The sequence below is a fragment of the Dasypus novemcinctus genome, chromosome 9 (assembly GCF_030445035.2).
Source record: "Dasypus novemcinctus isolate mDasNov1 chromosome 9, mDasNov1.1.hap2, whole genome shotgun sequence".
NCBI classification, from domain to species: Eukaryota; Metazoa; Chordata; class Mammalia; order Cingulata; family Dasypodidae; genus Dasypus; species Dasypus novemcinctus.
The window spans coordinates 103,731,339-103,748,050 of record NC_080681.1 but is presented as its reverse complement, the minus strand read 5'-3'; the positions used below and the strand labels follow the sequence as shown (position 1 = coordinate 103,748,050).

At 46.6% G+C, this 16,712-nt stretch overlaps 1 long non-coding RNA gene across 1 annotated transcript; it reads left to right on the top strand.

Annotated features, from left to right (window-relative positions):
* The first annotated feature begins 5,769 nt into the window (after window positions 1–5,769).
* LOC131279806 (uncharacterized) lies at window positions 5,770–15,427 on the top strand. The gene is made up of 2 exons (XR_009187264.1): window positions 5,770–5,808; window positions 15,070–15,427. It is a non-coding gene; the product is annotated as an uncharacterized lncRNA (long non-coding RNA).
* Window positions 15,428–16,712: the final 1,285 nt, after the last annotated feature.

The following is a 16,712-nucleotide window of genomic DNA, read 5'->3' as shown; positions in this document are numbered from 1 at the left end:
TGAAGAGATGTTTGGGATTGTGACCCCATGAGAGTTCCTTTGGTATACAAGGGCTCACCCTATGCAAAAGGGACTACCTGAAACCTGGAGGATGATACCTGCCAGGCGTGAGGGTAGGATTTTACAAGCAATGTCCTGTGACTTGGTCACCACTTACTCTCTGTATGGCCCTGAGCAATGTGTTTCATCTCTCTAAGCCTCAGGTTCATCAAATGCAAAATTGGACTAATAATAGTGGTAACCCCATAGAGTTGTTCAGAGGATTAATGGGATAACACACATAGACTGTTTCATTTCCAAGCATCAGAATTCCAAATCAAACTGGCTTTTAAGCATGAAAAGAAATTTACTGGCTCACATAACTGAAAACTCCAGAAGAAGCAGCTTCAGGTAGAGTTGAATCTCGAGGCTCAAATGATGTCAAATCTAGGAACAACTCTAGGCTCTGCTTTCTTTTGGGCTAGCTCCATATTCAAACAGGCATTACCAAATCACACTACTTCTCACCATAGATACCACCCTAGTCCAAGCCACCACTTGGTTGCAACTGCAACAATTGCAACCTCCTCCTAACTGGTCTCGCCTGTTGCTCCCAAGCCCCCAAACCCTCTTCCCCAATTTCATCTTCACACAGCCAGAATAATCTTCTAAAAATGTCAATCAGATCATACGACTCCTCTGAATTAAAACCTTGCAGTAGCTTCTCAGAGTAAATTCCAAAGCCCTCTCCATGGCCCACCAGGCCTTCATGATCTGGCCTCTGGCTGCCTCCCTGAACTCATCCCCTGCCTCCATCCTCCTCTTCCACTCTGCTGCACCGGCCTTCTTTCTCTTTTTCCTCTGTCAGGAACTCACTCCTGTGGCTTACTCCCTCACTTCATTCATAACTCAATTCAACTTGCCCTACGTCTCCCAGGCTTTCATCTTCACAAGCCCAAGTCCAGCAGGAAAGAGAGACCATCTCTTGCCCAGAAGCTTGAACACACATTCAGGGCTGACTCTCATGGGTCCAAGTTGCTCTACGGACACATTCTCTCATTGATCTCTGTTGCTCTGACAGGTCCCAGCCCACCTGGAGCTAATGCAGGTGAGGGCTGAGTGGAGGAAGGTGATTTCCCAGAGAAAGAGTAGGGTGCTCTTACCAGAATGGTGAAGTAATGCTGGCCAGCAAAAATAGCAGATGTCTACTCTCAGTGTTTGTGCACCTCTAAAACACAGGAAGTGTTTAATTAAAAAAAAAAAAAAAGAGGAAAGAAAAGAAAAGCCAGTTTGCACCGCTTACAGGAAACCCTGGGGATCATCTTCCTCCAAATTCATTCATTTAACATATTTTATTGATACCATTCAATTCTAGGCACAGTCCAAAGGGACTCTGCTACCCTTTTAAATTAAAATTTGATTATGTAATAGGTTATGAGGCTTGTCTAGAACAGTGCCTGGCATCCATTCAACAATACATACTGGGTTTTTATTAGCACTGGACAGGAGCTTGGAGCCCTGATGCAACCGCCACTCTCTCTTCTTAGCACTTATATTCTAGTGGAAAACAGTTGAAAGAAAAGTCAGTTTGAATACAGACCCAAGCCACTGATAAAGCTAGTGCCTTCTAGGAGAAAAATTGAGTGACCTGTGCCTCTTATTTACTGAGTAGCCTTTTGTACCTTTGGAATTATATACTTTTATTAATTATGTTTTCAATATTAATTCATTATTTTAAAAAGTAATGTTATACACTGTGGCAGTTTGAGATTATTTATGAACCCCCCAAAAGATAAGGATTATGTTTGTAAACTGGTGTGTTTCTCTGAGCATGATTGCTTTTGATTGTATTAGATTGAGCTGAGATGTCTTTGATTAAATTATGTTAAGATTAGGGCTTTGATTCAACCACATCTGTAGGGTGTAACTCAGGTTAAGTCCCAGGCCACTTGGCAAGCTGATATAAATGGGCACTCACTCAAGAAGACACAGAAGATATACAGGAAGAGAAAGAGAGCTCCATAGGCACGGCAGAGGAGAGAATTTTGATCCTGCGGCCCTGGGAAAAGAGATGAACCATTCACCTGATAGTTTGCAGCTGAGCCTGGAAAGAAGCCCTATGCCAGCCTATAGCAGAGGGAGAGGAAGGCTAAGCCCTCACACAGGTCACCCCCTATCTTGCTTCAACATGTGGCAACTGACTTGGGTGAGAAAGTACCTCATATGGTACCTTGAGTCAGACTCCTTAGGGCTTTGTAACTGTAAGCTTCTACCCCAAACAAATATCCTTTATAAAAGCCAACAGATTTCTGATACTTTGCATCAGCACCCCTTTGGCTGACTAATACACATACTATTCCCATTAGATAGAACAGCTAAAAGTGAAAAAAAAAAAATGACAATGCCAAATTCTCAGAGGATGTGGAGAAATGGAACTCTCACACATTGCTGGTGGGAATGTAAAATGGTAAAACTGAGGCAGCTTAGTATAGGGAAAAGAGGAAAAGATGAGTCAGAGCTGAGACCAGGAAGAGAACAGGGCTGTGAGACCCCGCCCAGAAACTCCTTGAGGGAAGGCTGCTACTAAGAATAAGGCTGGAAAACCCCTGAGACCCTGGCCATGAGGTCCCACTTGGAACTCTTTCCTGGGTCAAGGAGAGGCCCCAGATAACACCAAACAGTCCTCCCTATTGGTCCTGGATAACCCCAAACAAAAGGCCTCATCATTGGCCCCCTGAGATCTAACAGGTGCGGCAACCAATCAGAATAGCAAACAGCTGGGGCTCCTCCTCCAACACTAGGAAAGGGGAGGAGGGAAGAACCCTCTTAATAAAGGCAGCTCCCCAACCCCCAAATGCTCTCTTTGCCAGGAGGAACCTGCAGCCACAACTTGGGTGTGTACTTCTGTCTTTTCTTTCATTTCTCAATAAAGTCTTTTTACTGGCCTAAGAATTTAAAAACTGGCATGTTCTTAAATTCTTCTATGCAGGGAAGCAGATTTGACTCAACTGATAGAGCATCTGCCTACCACATGGGAGGTCCAGGGTTCAAACCCCGGGCCTCCTGACCCGTGTGGGGAGCTGGCCCATGTGCAGTCCTGATGCACACAAGGAGTGCTGTGCCATGCAGGGGTGTCCCCCACATAGGGGATCCCCCTGCACAAGAAGTGAGCCCCGTAAGGAGAGCTGCCTGCAGAAGAAAAGCACAGCTTGCCCAGGAGTGGTGCCCCACACACAGCTGATGCAGCAAGATGATGCAACAAAAGGAAACACAGATTCCCGGTGCCGCTGACAAGAATACCAGCGGACATAAAGGAGCACACAGCGAGTGGACACAGAGACCAGACAACTGGGGGGGAGAGGGGGGGCGGGGCAGGGAAGGGGAGAGAAATAAATAAATAAAAAAATTATTTTATGCAACATATCCAATAACCTAGAGGACTTCAAAACTACTTTAGAGAACTCTTTGGTATTTTCTTGTAAAGTTAAACATACATTTTCCAAAGGACCCAGCAATTCCACTCCTTTACCCAAAAGAAATAAAAACATATGTCCACAAAAAGATTTGTATAAGAATGTTCATAGCAATGTTATCGGAGATGGTGTCCAGGTGTCTAGGTTCTTGGCTTTGTTGTGAGAAAGCATTCAAGAACAAGCCACATATTAATTAAACAAGTAGAGAATTTACTGAGGGGTAAAGCAAGAGATCAGAAGTGCACCCCCAGACATGGGGGTGGGCCTTCTTCAGGGAGAGAAATGCGAAGTTCTGCCCTGGGGTCCCCTGTTTTATGGGGGTACAGGACTCCAGAGGCAAAGAAGGGCAACTCTATTGGGTAGTTTGATTTTCTTAGGGGGTTACGGGTTGCTGCGCGGTGGTAACTGGCTGCTTCTCCACAAGCTCTGCGGGGCATGGTGGCTGGTGGCGATTCGTCTCTGGTCACTGTCCATGAAGACTGAAAGTAGGTGTGTGTGGGGGTGCCCACCTGCCCCTTCCCTCTTTCCATCATGCAGTGATGTTGCTGCCTGCCTTATGGTAATGCAGCTGTTCGCGTGTGCTGTGTAAGCTGCAGGGTGTGTGCTGCTCCTCCTGCCCCTTCCCAGCTTGCCTGTGTGACTCAGCAGGCTAATGCTAGCAAATAGGCCAATGCCTCAGTTTCTCTTATTAGGTTTTCTGCCCCCTTCCTCTTTAGGTCCCTCTTTTATCTTGCCTCAGCAAATTTATTAATAAGAGTCCCACGCTGAAAACAATCCAAAGCCCACAGAAAAAGGGATAAAGAGTACTGTAGTCATATATTGAAAAACTACTCATCAATGAAAAGAAACTAGGAATACACACAACATGAATAAATCTCAAAAAGATTATGCTAAATGAAAGAAGCCAGATTCAAAAAAGTGCAAACTGTATGTTTAATTTATATTCAGTTCTAAAACAGGAAAATCTCATCTGTGGTGATAGTAATCACAACAGTGGTTTCCTGGGTTGGGGGTGGGGTGGAGATTCATCTGGAAGGGGCCCAAGGGAACATTCTAGTGAGCGGGAAACGTGTATCTTGATAAGTTTGAGTTACAGGAATGTTTACATTTGTTAAACCGCATGAACTGCATGTTTAAGATCTGTGCATTTCATTGAACGTAAACTATACCTCTTTTTTTTTTTTTTTTTTAAGGGTAAGTGCAAATGCAATAGGAGATGTTCCTGTATACCACGGAAATGTACAAGGGAACAGTTGCATGGAGGTGTGTGTGTGCAGGAGAGATCAGGGTAGGCCCTAACAGAGAAAGTGAAATTTCAAAGACCTTAATGAGGATTACAAAATGTCCATGCGAAGTGGGGTGGGGAAGGGAGCGAACTCAATACCTAAATGTCAGCTTTTTTCCTGTGGAATCCTTCCACAGCAAAGGATCTAAAGCTCGCTCCGCGCCTACAGCTTTCCTGGTTTGTTTTCGTATTTAATTTACTCCTCATAGTGACCCTTTGATATCTTCATTTTGGTTTCCAAAAGTGAAGTGACATTCAGGGAGATCAAAGCACTTGCTCAAGGCAAACAGCTAGGGCTCGGCAGAAGTCGCTCTGTAGGGTTGCGCGTTCGGCGTCAGTTTCCCGGAGGCCTAACCCGAAATAGTAACCGCGCTCGCGGGCGGGGGGAGGGCCGGAGTGATGGAATGTTCTACGGTACGATAGAAGGCTCGACTAGCGGGCTCGCACACCCCACCTCCCCAGACGCTGGCCTTCAGGTCTCCAGAGAGACTTGCGTGTGAGCGGGGGAGGGTTCTTCAAGATCTGGCTCTCCACTCCGCTGAGTCAGCTGCTCGGGTGACCCGAGCCTGTCCGCTCCGGAACAAAAAGAAGCCGCGCGGCTGGGGGGCGGGGCGGGCCAGGGGTGGGGAGATGGGGGGTGGGGGGTGGGGAACGGCGGGCTCCGAGCGGGACCGGGCCAGGGGGGGGGTGCGGGGGTGGGGAGATGGGGGGGTGGGGGGTGCGGGGGTGGGGTGGGGAACGGCGGGCTCCGAGCGGGACCAGGCCGGGGGGGGGGTGCGGGGGTGGGGAGATGGGGGGGGGTGCGGGGGGGGGTGGGGAACGGCGGGCTCCGAGCGGGACCAGGCCGGGGGGAGGGGGGCGACGATTGGCGGACTGAGGGCCCGGCTGCTGGGGAGGGGAGGGAAGAGGAGGGGAGGGGAGGGGTGGCGGGGGAGGGGCGGCGCGGGCTCGATGAGGGGCGGGGATAGGGAGGCGGGAGGTGCGTACCTGGGAGGGGGGCCACGAGTCGGGGGAGGGGTCGGGCTTGCTGCGGGGCTGAGGGAGGAGGACGCGGCGAGGCGCGCGCGGCAGGTGGGTTGGGGCCTGCGTAGGGGAGGCCTGAGGCTGGCTGGGAACCCCGAGTTGGGGTGAGGGCGACAGGGGCGGGCCCTGCGGGCGGGACGGGCAGCCTCAGCGCCCGGGGCCGCCGAGGATTCCCGCCCGCCGCTTGCTCGGCCGCCGCGCGGCTGCTCCGGGCCAAGCCCGCCACCTCCGAGCAAGAGCGGGTTCCAGGCCCCGCCGTCGGCCCCGCAGCGAGGCCCTCCTGGCCTTGGGACCTGTTTCCGCTTCTGTGAGATGACAATGACTATTCTCGTTTAGCAGGGTCGTGGTGAGAGGGGATTGAGAGAATGAAAGTGAAGTGAAAGGTTTACTCATTATCACCTTAACTTTTTTTATAATTCATTTACTGAGGAAGAAAAAAAAATTTTTTTCACTATCACCTTGATTAACATTTTATTTTGTACTTATACTGGGAAGTACTATAATAATAGCCTCTCGCACACACGTGTTTATTTCACATAAGGTGGGTAATGTTATTCCATTTTACAGCTGAGAAAACTGAGTCTCAGAACTTATGTGACATGCCCATATTCACACAGCCAGTAAGTGGCAGAACCAGGACTTACATCTGGGGTCTGATTTAGTATTTTTGAGGTTTTCTGACTCCAAACCCCATGCCCTTAATTCCATGTAATTACTGCCTAAGTGTTTTTTCACTTGCTCATTCATTCATTCAAAAAATATTTCTTGATCTGTGCTAGGTCATGTGCTGGATGTAAGGAATGTAGTTACCGTACCCACGCAAATGAAACATTCTAGTTGAAAGAGCAAGTAATGACGAGATTAATTATTCATTTAAAATTGTGATAGGCACCTTGATGGAAAAGTATAGACCCAAAACCAAGCGATCTGGGCAGCCAATGGGGCTCTGGTTAAGCAGGGCTTCCCACATAAGTGGTCCGGGGCGCAATCCGAGCCGCGGTACCTCAAAAAACAAACAAACCAACAACAACCAAAACGAACCAGGCAACCTCACTTAGATGGTGCAGGGAGTATCTGTTAATGTGCTGTATGCCAACCCATTTATGATTTGACTTGGATCTCCTGCCCACTTAAGATTTAGATGTGATTTATTTAAACACTGTATTAACCGAGATTCTGTCATTCGCAGGTAACAGAAACTGACCATAAACTAAAGAGAAAAAAAAAGAAATGGTATGGTGGAGGGCTGGAGAGGGTTTACTGATAAAGTCTAAAATATATAGCTTTAAGTATGGTTGGATCCAGGGGCACAAGAGATATTTTCAGGACCCCATTTCTCTCATCATCCCTCATTTATCTTTTCCATGCAGCCATGCAAGATGGCTTACAAATAGTTCTAGGTTTTCGTTGACTTTACCGCTCTCAGTCTCAGAAGAGAGAATACTTTCCAATGGCTCCAGTGTAAAGAAAACATGGGAGGAATCTTGTTGGCTCAGCTTAGGTCATTGCCCATCCCTGAACCGAACTCTCTGGTCTCTAATTGGCCAAATGTGGGTCACCTGCTTAGAGTGGTCCTCAGGTTCTGCCCCTCCTAAACCATATGTAGTGGAGAAGGGAGTTCCCCGAAATTAGGGATCGATAGGCAATCTGTCCACTTCAGAACCCCACTCCATGCTGGGTAGAAGTGCAGAGCCCTAATGCTTAGCTATCTGGGGGGTGGGGTGTGTTACTTACTTATGGTCATTCCTTCCTCTGGCTCTTTTTTTTTAAAAAAAAAAGATTTATTTATTTCTCTCCCCCTCTCCCCATTGTTTGGTCTCTGTGTCCATTTGCTGTGTGTTCTTCTGTGTTGGCTTGCATTCTTGTCAGGTGGCACCAGGAATCTTTTTGTTGCATCATCTTGCTGCGTCAGCTCTCCGTATGTGCAGTGCCACTCCTGGGTGGGCTGCATTTTTTTTTTCACGCAGGGCAGCTCTCCTTGCAGGGCGCACTCCTTGTGCATGGGGCACCGCTATGCGGGGGCACCCCTGCATGGCATGGCACTCCTTGCACATGGCAGCACTGCGTGTGGGCCAGCTCACCACATGGACCAGGAGGCCCTGGGGATCAAACCCTGGACCTCCTATATGGTAGGTGGACGCTGTATCAGTTGAGCCACGTCCACTTCCCTGGCTCGCTCTTTTTTGATGCTGCCTGGAGTTTGCTCTGTTTCTACCCACATTCTCCTTCTGTTTCCACACCCTTGCCCTCCCCCTAGCATTCATGGGGTGGCAGATTTTCCTGGGGATTTGGGAGTCATAGGGAGGGAGATTATTTAAAACCAGGGAGGGTGTCATTTAAAAACCACATAGTATGGAAAGATCTCCTGGCTATATTGCTGCATGAAAAAAGCAAGGGGCAGAACAAGACTTAGAGAACGCCACCTTTTGTGGAAGAAAGGGGGAATAAAATATATTTACATTTTAAAATACACACTGGAAAAGTCTATTAGAAACTAATAGAAATGGTTACATATAGAAGGAAGGACTGGGGAATGGGGTAGATGAGATTGAAAAATAGTTTTGAATCACATAATAGATGTTCTGCACTCAAAAGTGCTCTTGGCCAGTCACTGGAGGACTTTCACTGGCAGCCTTACCCCCAAACTAGTGCTCTTGTACCTTAGCATCTTCTGACTGTAGGTGGTGTCTTAGTTTCCTGGGGCTGCTCTATCAAAGTACCACAAACTGGATGATTTAAAACAGCAGAAATGTACTGGCTCACAGTTCTGGAGCGAGAAGACTGAAATCTTAGGTGTCAGCAGGGCCAGGCACCATCAGTAGACTGTATGGAATAATCCTTCCTTGCCTCTTCTAGCTTCTGGTATTTGCCAGCAAACCCTGGCATTCCTTGGTTTGTAGATGTGTCACTGCTTCCTCCATCTCCACGTGACCTTCTTCCTAGTGTCTCTCAGCTGTCTCCTCTTATCCCTTTCTTATAAAACACAAGTCATATTGGATTAAGGGACCACCCTACTCCAATATGATCTCCTTTTAACCTAAGTAATTCCATCTGAAATGACCCTGTATTAGTCAGCCAAAGGGGTGCTGATGCAAAGTACCAGAAATCTGTCGACTTTTATAAAGGGTATTTATTTGGGGTAAAAGCTTATGGTTACAAGACCCTAAAGGGTCCAGCTCAAGGGAAGTGGACTTGGCCCAATGGATAGGGTGTCTGCCTGCCACATGGGAGGTCCGCGGTTCAAACCCCAGGCCTCCTTGACCCGTGTGGAGCTGGCCCATGCGCAGTGCTGATGCGTGCAAGGAGTGCTGTGCCACACAGGGGCGTCCCCTCACGTAGGGGAGCCCCACGCGCAAGGAGTGCACCCCATAAGGAGAGCCGCCCAGCGCGAAAGAAAGTGCAGCCTGCGCAGGAATGGCATCGCACACACGGAGAACTGACACAACAAGATGACGCCAAAAAAAGAAACACAGATTCCCAGTGCTGCTGATAAAAATAGAAGCAGTCACAGAAGAACACACGGCGAATGGACACAGAGAGCAGACAACGGCTGGCGGGGGGGAGCGGGCAAGGAGAGGGGAGAGAAATAGATCAGTCTTAAAAAAGGAGTCTAGCTCCAGGTTACTTCCTTATCAAACTCTTGCCACGTGTTGAAGAGGGCAACGTCTGTGAGGGTTCAGCCTTCCTCTTTCCTCTTAGGGCTCAGCGGGTCCTGCTGCTTCCTATCTTAGCTGTAGGCTCGCCTAGGGCTCATCTCTCATCCTGGGGCTCCTTTCTTTCCGGGCTCTGCTGCTCTGTTCACTTCACAAGGTCAGCTGTAGACCATCGGGCAAATCTCTTCTGGGGCCACAGCTATGTCTTTTGAGTACTCTCTCTTCTCTTTCAGATATCTGCTCTTGTGTTCTTGACTGAGGATCTCTTTATAGCCCACCAAAGGGATGGGGACTCAACCCTGCACCCCCTAATGACAGTGGTAGAATCAAAACCCTAATCTCAATTTAAGCAAGTAAACATAAAACCTTTGAATTTTAAAACAATCAAGGGGTATCATGCCCAGAGGAACAGTCCAGTTTACAAACATAATCGCTATCTCTTTTTGGAATTCATAAATAATATTAAACTGCCACAGACCCTGTTTCCTAATAAGATCACATGCACCAAGTGGGAGTGAGGACTTGCAAGCATCTTTTGCAGGGACACAGTTCAACAGTCCTGGAGGCTAGGAAAGGGACCTGAGGCTTCATATTTCACATTCATTACCTCCTGTGGTCCTTACAGACACTGCCAGGGAGGCATTTTACAATGGAGAAATGTAAGACTTGCCTCAAATTACCCAGTCGGTAGGTGGTAGAGGCAGGGTGCAAACCTTGGTTGCCTGACTCCGGTTCCCATGACCTTTCCGAGTCCACGACCAAGAAAGGAGGGGCGCTGCTGGCCGGCAGCAGGATGGCCAGGCATTCTGGAGGACGGGGACTCCTAGCCCCCCTGGTGGGGAGGGGAGCCCTTCTCTGGATCAGAGGCAGCGGAGACACAGTACTGACCACCAGGGGTCGCTGTGACAGCTGTGCTCCAATGCGTTTTGAGGGAAGAGTTTAGAATGAAAGGTTAAGCTTAAAACGACAAGGGAGAGACAGTGAAAGTAGAACAGGGTCATACTTCCGTTGGAGGTAGTTGGGCGGATAACGATTTCACTGAGGAAAAGTGCCCAGCCAGGCTCTCAACAGTTGTAGTTCCATTTTACCACCTGTGTGATTTTACTTAAATTTCTCCGTGCCGCAGTTTCCTCAGTCTGTAAAATGGGAATTACAGCAGCTGCCTCACAGTATCTCATGATAATGAGAGTTAATATGTGCCTGTCACATTGTAATAACTTGGTAAATGTTTAATGTTGATTATTACCTCCCTCCCAGTCAGACTGGATTCAAATGCTGACTCTGCCCATTACCAATGTTATAACCTTGGATGATACTTAACCTCTTTTAGCTTTGTTTTCTCCATCTATGAGATGGTGGGAGTTGAACTTACCTTCTCAGAAGTGTTAGGAAGAGTAAACAAGAAAATATATGTAAATGATGCCTAGAATGGAAGCTATAAGAGAGAAAGCTGCATCTTGTCTGTCCATAGTGGGTGTGTGGCACACAGTAGGTACTCATTAAATATTTCTCAACAGAGAAATCAGTAAACTGAGGGGCAACTCAAAAATGATAGATAATATCAGCTTTCTGGTTTTCCTCCTCTCTCAGCCTTTGTTGCTGATTCCTTCTAATATTTAATAATTCCATCTGTGTTCCAGAACTCAGTCTTCAGCCCTCTTCTGTTTACACCCACTTCCTTGGTGATGTTATAGTCTTATGACTTGAAACACTATCTCAATGCCAATGCTCCCAAACTTTCTATCTCTAGCCCAGAACTCTCCTCTGAACTCCACGCTCTTCTATCCACTATGCCTCCCTGACATCTCCATTTGAATGTCTAACAGACATCTCACACTCAACAGGTAGGTCCAAAGCCAAAATGCTGATATTATCCCCCAAACCTGCTCCTATTGTGTTCGTCCTCATCTCAGTGGTAGCTCCCTCCTTCCACTAGCTCAGGCCAAAACCTTGGAAGTTGTCCTTGACTCCTTTTCACTTGTACCCTACACCAGTCCACCAGCAAATCCTACCCTCAAAATATATTTGAAATTCTGCCATTGTTCACTTTCTCCATTGCTGCCACCCCAATTGAGCCACAAGCCTCTCTCACCTGGATTATTTTTTTTTATAGATTTATTTATTTCCCCCCACCCCGTGTTGTTTGCACTTGCTGTGTGCTCTCTGTGCTTGTCTTCTCTTTAGGAGGCACTGGGAACCAATCCTGGGACCTCCTATGTGGGAGAGAGGCACTCAATCACTTGAGCCACCACAGCTCCCTGGTTTGTTATGTCTCTCATTGTCTCTCCTCTTTGTCTCTTTTGTTGCACCAGCTCACTGTGCAGGCCGGTCAGCTTGCCTTCACCAGGAGGCCCTGGGAAACGAACCCAGGACCTCCCATACAGTAGAGGGAGCCCAGTTGCTTGAGTCACATCCACTTCCCTGGATTATCTTGATGGTTTCCTACCTGGCCTCCCTAGTTCTGCCGGTGGCCTCATATAACCTACTCTCCACATAAGAAAGCAGAGGAATTCTTCCCAGGTCTTTGCTCTGTTCCTCCAGTGGTTTCCCATATCAGATTAAAAGCTTAAGTCTTTAAAATGTCCTTCAAAGCCAATACAATGTCTGATAACCCCTGCACACATCATTTCTCTCTCTGATTTCATCTCCCAGTCCTCTCCCACTCCCTTGCTCTGAACCAGCTACACTGGCTTCCTTCCTTCCAGTACTTAGTCCTCCACACTCCCACCTCAGGGCCTCTGCATTTGCTATCCGCTTTGCTTTCTGCCAAACTTTCTTCAGGTCTTTTTTTTTAGGAGGTACCAGGATTGATCCCAGAACCTTGTACATGGGAAGCAGGTGCCCAACTACTGAGCTGTATCTGCTCCCCTTTCTTCAGGTCTTTTATCAAAACTCTTTCTCAGTGAGAAATTTCCTCACTGAATTGTTAGCCAATTAAAAACAGAAGTTGATTCCCACCTCATACTCCCTTTGTCCTTCCTACTCTGTTTTGTTCCAAGATACTTATCTGATTTATCCTGTATTTCATTTATTTATTATATGTTTCCTGCCAGTAAGCATGCTCCAGAAGGGTAGTGATTGCTGTCCATTTTGTTCACTGTCTTGGCATAAGAAGGTACTTGAGTTTTCACCTGTCCTCATCCCCTCCTGGTGATATCAAGCTGAGGTTGGGAGAGGATGGGGACTGGCCTTCCCCACTGCTGGGAGCCCACCATTTCCAGGTGGGGTCTGCCTTCAGTCAAAAGATAGGGTGATATTTTCAGTGGTTATCCCCACTTCATGGATAAAGTTAGAGGTTCAGAGGGGCAAAGTGACTTTCCCTAGATTACACAGTGGTGAAAAAAAGCCAAATGTTGAATTTCAAGAGTTGATCACAACCGTTGAAATGCCTAATTACCCTCCCCCCCAAAAAACCCCCGTGAAACTTTTAATAACCAACAAATGAAACTGAGATGAAATATAATTAATAGGGAAGCAGACTTGGCCCAGTGGTTAGGGCGTCCGTCTACCACATGGGAGGTCCGCGGTTCAAACCCTGGGCCTCCTTGACCCGTGTGGAGCTGGCCCATGCTCAGTGCTGATGCGCGCAAGGAGTGCCCTGCATGCAGGGGTGTCCCCCGCGTAGGGGAGCCCCACGTGCAAAGAGTGCGCCCCATACGGAGAGCTGCCCAGCGCAAAAGGAAGTGCAGCCTGCCCAGGAGTGGCACCTTACACACGAAGAGCTGACACAACAAGATGACGCAACAAAAGAAACACAGATTCCAGCGGCAGCTGATAAGGATAGAAGCGGTCACAGAAGAACACACATCGAATGGACACAGAGAGCAGACAACTGGCAGGGGTGGGGGGAAGGGGAGAGAAATAAATAAATAAATAAATCTTAAAAAAAAAAGAAATATAATTAATAATTCAGCTTTGGGTGGATTTTTTAGAAGTCTACCTCAGATATGAGGCGGCTGGCAGGTGCCTCCATGAAAATGGAGCAGGTGGAATTTCAAGAATGTTTGAATGCATCTTTACCACAGTCCAGGATTTCCTAAACCTGTATCACCTGGGGCACTTGTGAGAAACAGATTTCTGCCCCTTCCCTGGAGAGTTTGGATTCAGGGCATCTCAGATGGGCTCAGGATCTGGATTTTAAGGGATTCTTTTGTTCTGCAAGCTTGAGAATTGCTGCCCTGGTCCAGCAGCCTCTGGAGTAATGAATCTTTCTTTTTTTCACTATATTTAAAACATCCCCCCCACCCACCCGCGAAGATGGCTCATCTGTTTGCTCATTGTCTTTGTTTTTTTCTTTAGGAGGCACCAGGAACCAAACTCAGGACCTCCCAGGTGGGAGGTGGGTGCTCAACTGCTTGAGTCACATCTGTTCCCAAAACATTTTTTACTGTGGTAGGGTAACATATATAACGAATCTTCTTATCACAGGGATGGGGACCTTCATGTCAGATCCTCCCTCATCTCTGAGCATTTTAGAAGTTGTAAGACCTGATTGCAATACACTAAAAAACACTGGTGTATGTATAAATCCAATAGACTATTGCACTTGTCTAATTCACCTTCTATTGTTTCAAAGAATGCTTTGGGCACCTTTATGACTCAGCAGATATCAGAAAAGGGCTTGTTGTACCTACGTTCTATTTTTTTTTTTTAAAGGAGGTACCAAGGATTCAACCCAGGACCTTGTTCATGCTAAATGGGTGCTCAACCCTGAGTTACACCCTCTCCCTCTGTACTTACATTATTCTTATGTGTGGAGGTCTCTGGTCGATGGCCTGTCTGTTGGGAGCTAGGGGAACTTCACTGGACTTTGTGGGAAGACCAGCTCGACCAGTTCCACCACTGAGTGGCGAACTTGGAAACTGGCCCAAGTCTTCCAGACTCCTACCTTATCTTTACTCTACAATAGAGTTGCAAATGACCTGTGCTTGGGCCCTTGGCCTCAGGGTCACACACACCTCCAAACCGTAGGCTTCCTGCCTCCCTCCCCAGTGCACTCTTCCCGTCCTATCAGTTCTCTCTGAAGGAAGGTTCTAAGTAGTTGGCATTCGAATCCTGAATAACTCCCTGTTATCATCACACCAAGCTGATGCACCTGGTTTCACATTCAGAGTTGCCACAACCTGGCTACCACTCCTTCACTGTTGTAGGGAGAGTGAAGGCCCCCAAGGACGCCCAAATCCTAATCCCTGGAACCTGTGAGTGTTACATGGAAAAAGGGACCTTGAGATGCAGAAATATTCTGGATTTTCTGAGAGGGCCCAATATAATAATCACGAGTCCTTAAAAGCAGAGAACTTTTTCTGACTATGGTTAAAGATGTGAGGATGGATGAAGTTTGAGATGCAAGGTTGCTGGCTTTTAAGATGGAGGAAGAACACAGCCAAGGAATGGGAGAGGCTTCTAAAAGCTGGAAAAGGGCAAGGATTCTCCCTTAGAGCCTTGCTGACATCTTGGCTGTAAGATAACTTTGTATTTTAGGCCACTAAAGAGTTGTGATAATTTGTTATGGCAGCAATGGAAAACGAATACAATCCCTGTAGAAGCCTACTCCAGTTAACCTTTTTTTCCTATTCTGAATTTAAAATTGTGTTAACATATGTTTTCATATGTATACATATATACATAACCTTTTCTCTTGCCATTCTTACCACAGATATCTTGTGCTTTCCTACCTCTGCACATCTCCTTGTGGTGTTGCCCCTGCCCAGGAGATTTGGATCCCCTCTCTCCTCCTTCCTTTGCACTGTACACTGTGTCCTCGGCGTCGACTGCCTGGCACCAGCGTTCACCCTGCTGCTTGCCCATCTTGTGGGCTCCGCAGAAAACCATAAGCTCCTTGAAGGCAGTATCTGTGGTTTATTTTCCTTTGGATCCAGATGCCAGGTGTTGTTCAAGGCAAGGAGTGGTCCACAGGATTTGCATAAAAGACCTGGGGCATCCTTATGTAAGAAATACTGCTATGGACTAGAGTGGACTTACTGGTGTTCTGCAATAAACTTATTGTGATTCTAGCAATGGAAGAACTTATATCATTGATGTGGAAGCAGTGGCCACTGGAGGCTCTGAGGTCAGGGAGAGGGAAAACAGATGTAATACGGGGGCATTTTCAGGACTTGGGAATTGTCCTGAATGACAATGCCACGGCAGATACAGGCCACTGTATATCTCGCCATAACCCACAGAACTGTGTGGGAGAGTAAACTACACTGTAATCTATAATCCATGCTTAGTGGCAATGCTCCAAAATGTGTTCATCAATTGCAATGAGTATACCATTACTAATGAAGGATATTGTTATGGGGGTAAATGCAGACAGTGTGGAGAGCAGGGCATGAGAATCCCCTTTATTTTTTATGTAACATTTATGTAATCTAAATATCTTTAAAAATTAAAATTAAAAAAAAAGTTAATGAATACAAGAAAAAAAATTATTCTTATCCTAGAGGCATCAGGACCACCTGGGGGTCTTGACAAAAATCCCAATTCTGAAACAGTATTGTTGCTTGACTGTTGTGTAATAATTAAACTTTGATGCTGAGAAATTTCAACATTAACGCATACTCAAATCCATGATCTTATAATGGGATTTGAACTTCTGTTGATCACTGTAGCGGCTTGATGTTATTTATGAATTTCAAAAATAGATATTGTATTATGTTCATGAGCTGGTCTTTTCCTCTGGGCATATTAGACTATATTGGATTCAGAGGTTTCACTTTTACTTGATTGGGCCATAACCATAGGATGTTGAGAAACCACACTGCAGAGAAGGGAGGTTGGAGTTTTAAGGTAAAGCCCTGGGAAGTAAACACGTAGGAGAAGAAGGCAGAGAAGCAGATACGTGAGGAAACAGAGAAGACTCCATTAGACACGGCAGAGACCCCAGAAGAGAGATAGCTGTTCACCTGATAGTTTGAGAGAAATAGATTAAGAAATAAATCTTAAAAAAAAAAAAAAAAAAAGCCAGCAGATTTCTGGTATTTTGCATCAGCACCATACTGGCTGATTAATACAATCACCTTTTAAAAAGTAACATCAAAACAATAAAATTTCAAGCAAAGAAAAAATAAAAGTCCCAATTCTACCAACTCATTAGGAGGTGGAAGAACAGGACGTGGCTCTGGATGTATTATGGGGGTTGATTTCCAAGATTCAGAGATAAATGAAAAAAGGCATGGGGGTAGAGCAGCAAGTAGAATATGTTGCCATTTGTGTGGCATATGCATATATATATGCATAACTTTTTAAAGAATTGACTATCTTTGGAACGATATGACATTTTGTTAAGTGTATATA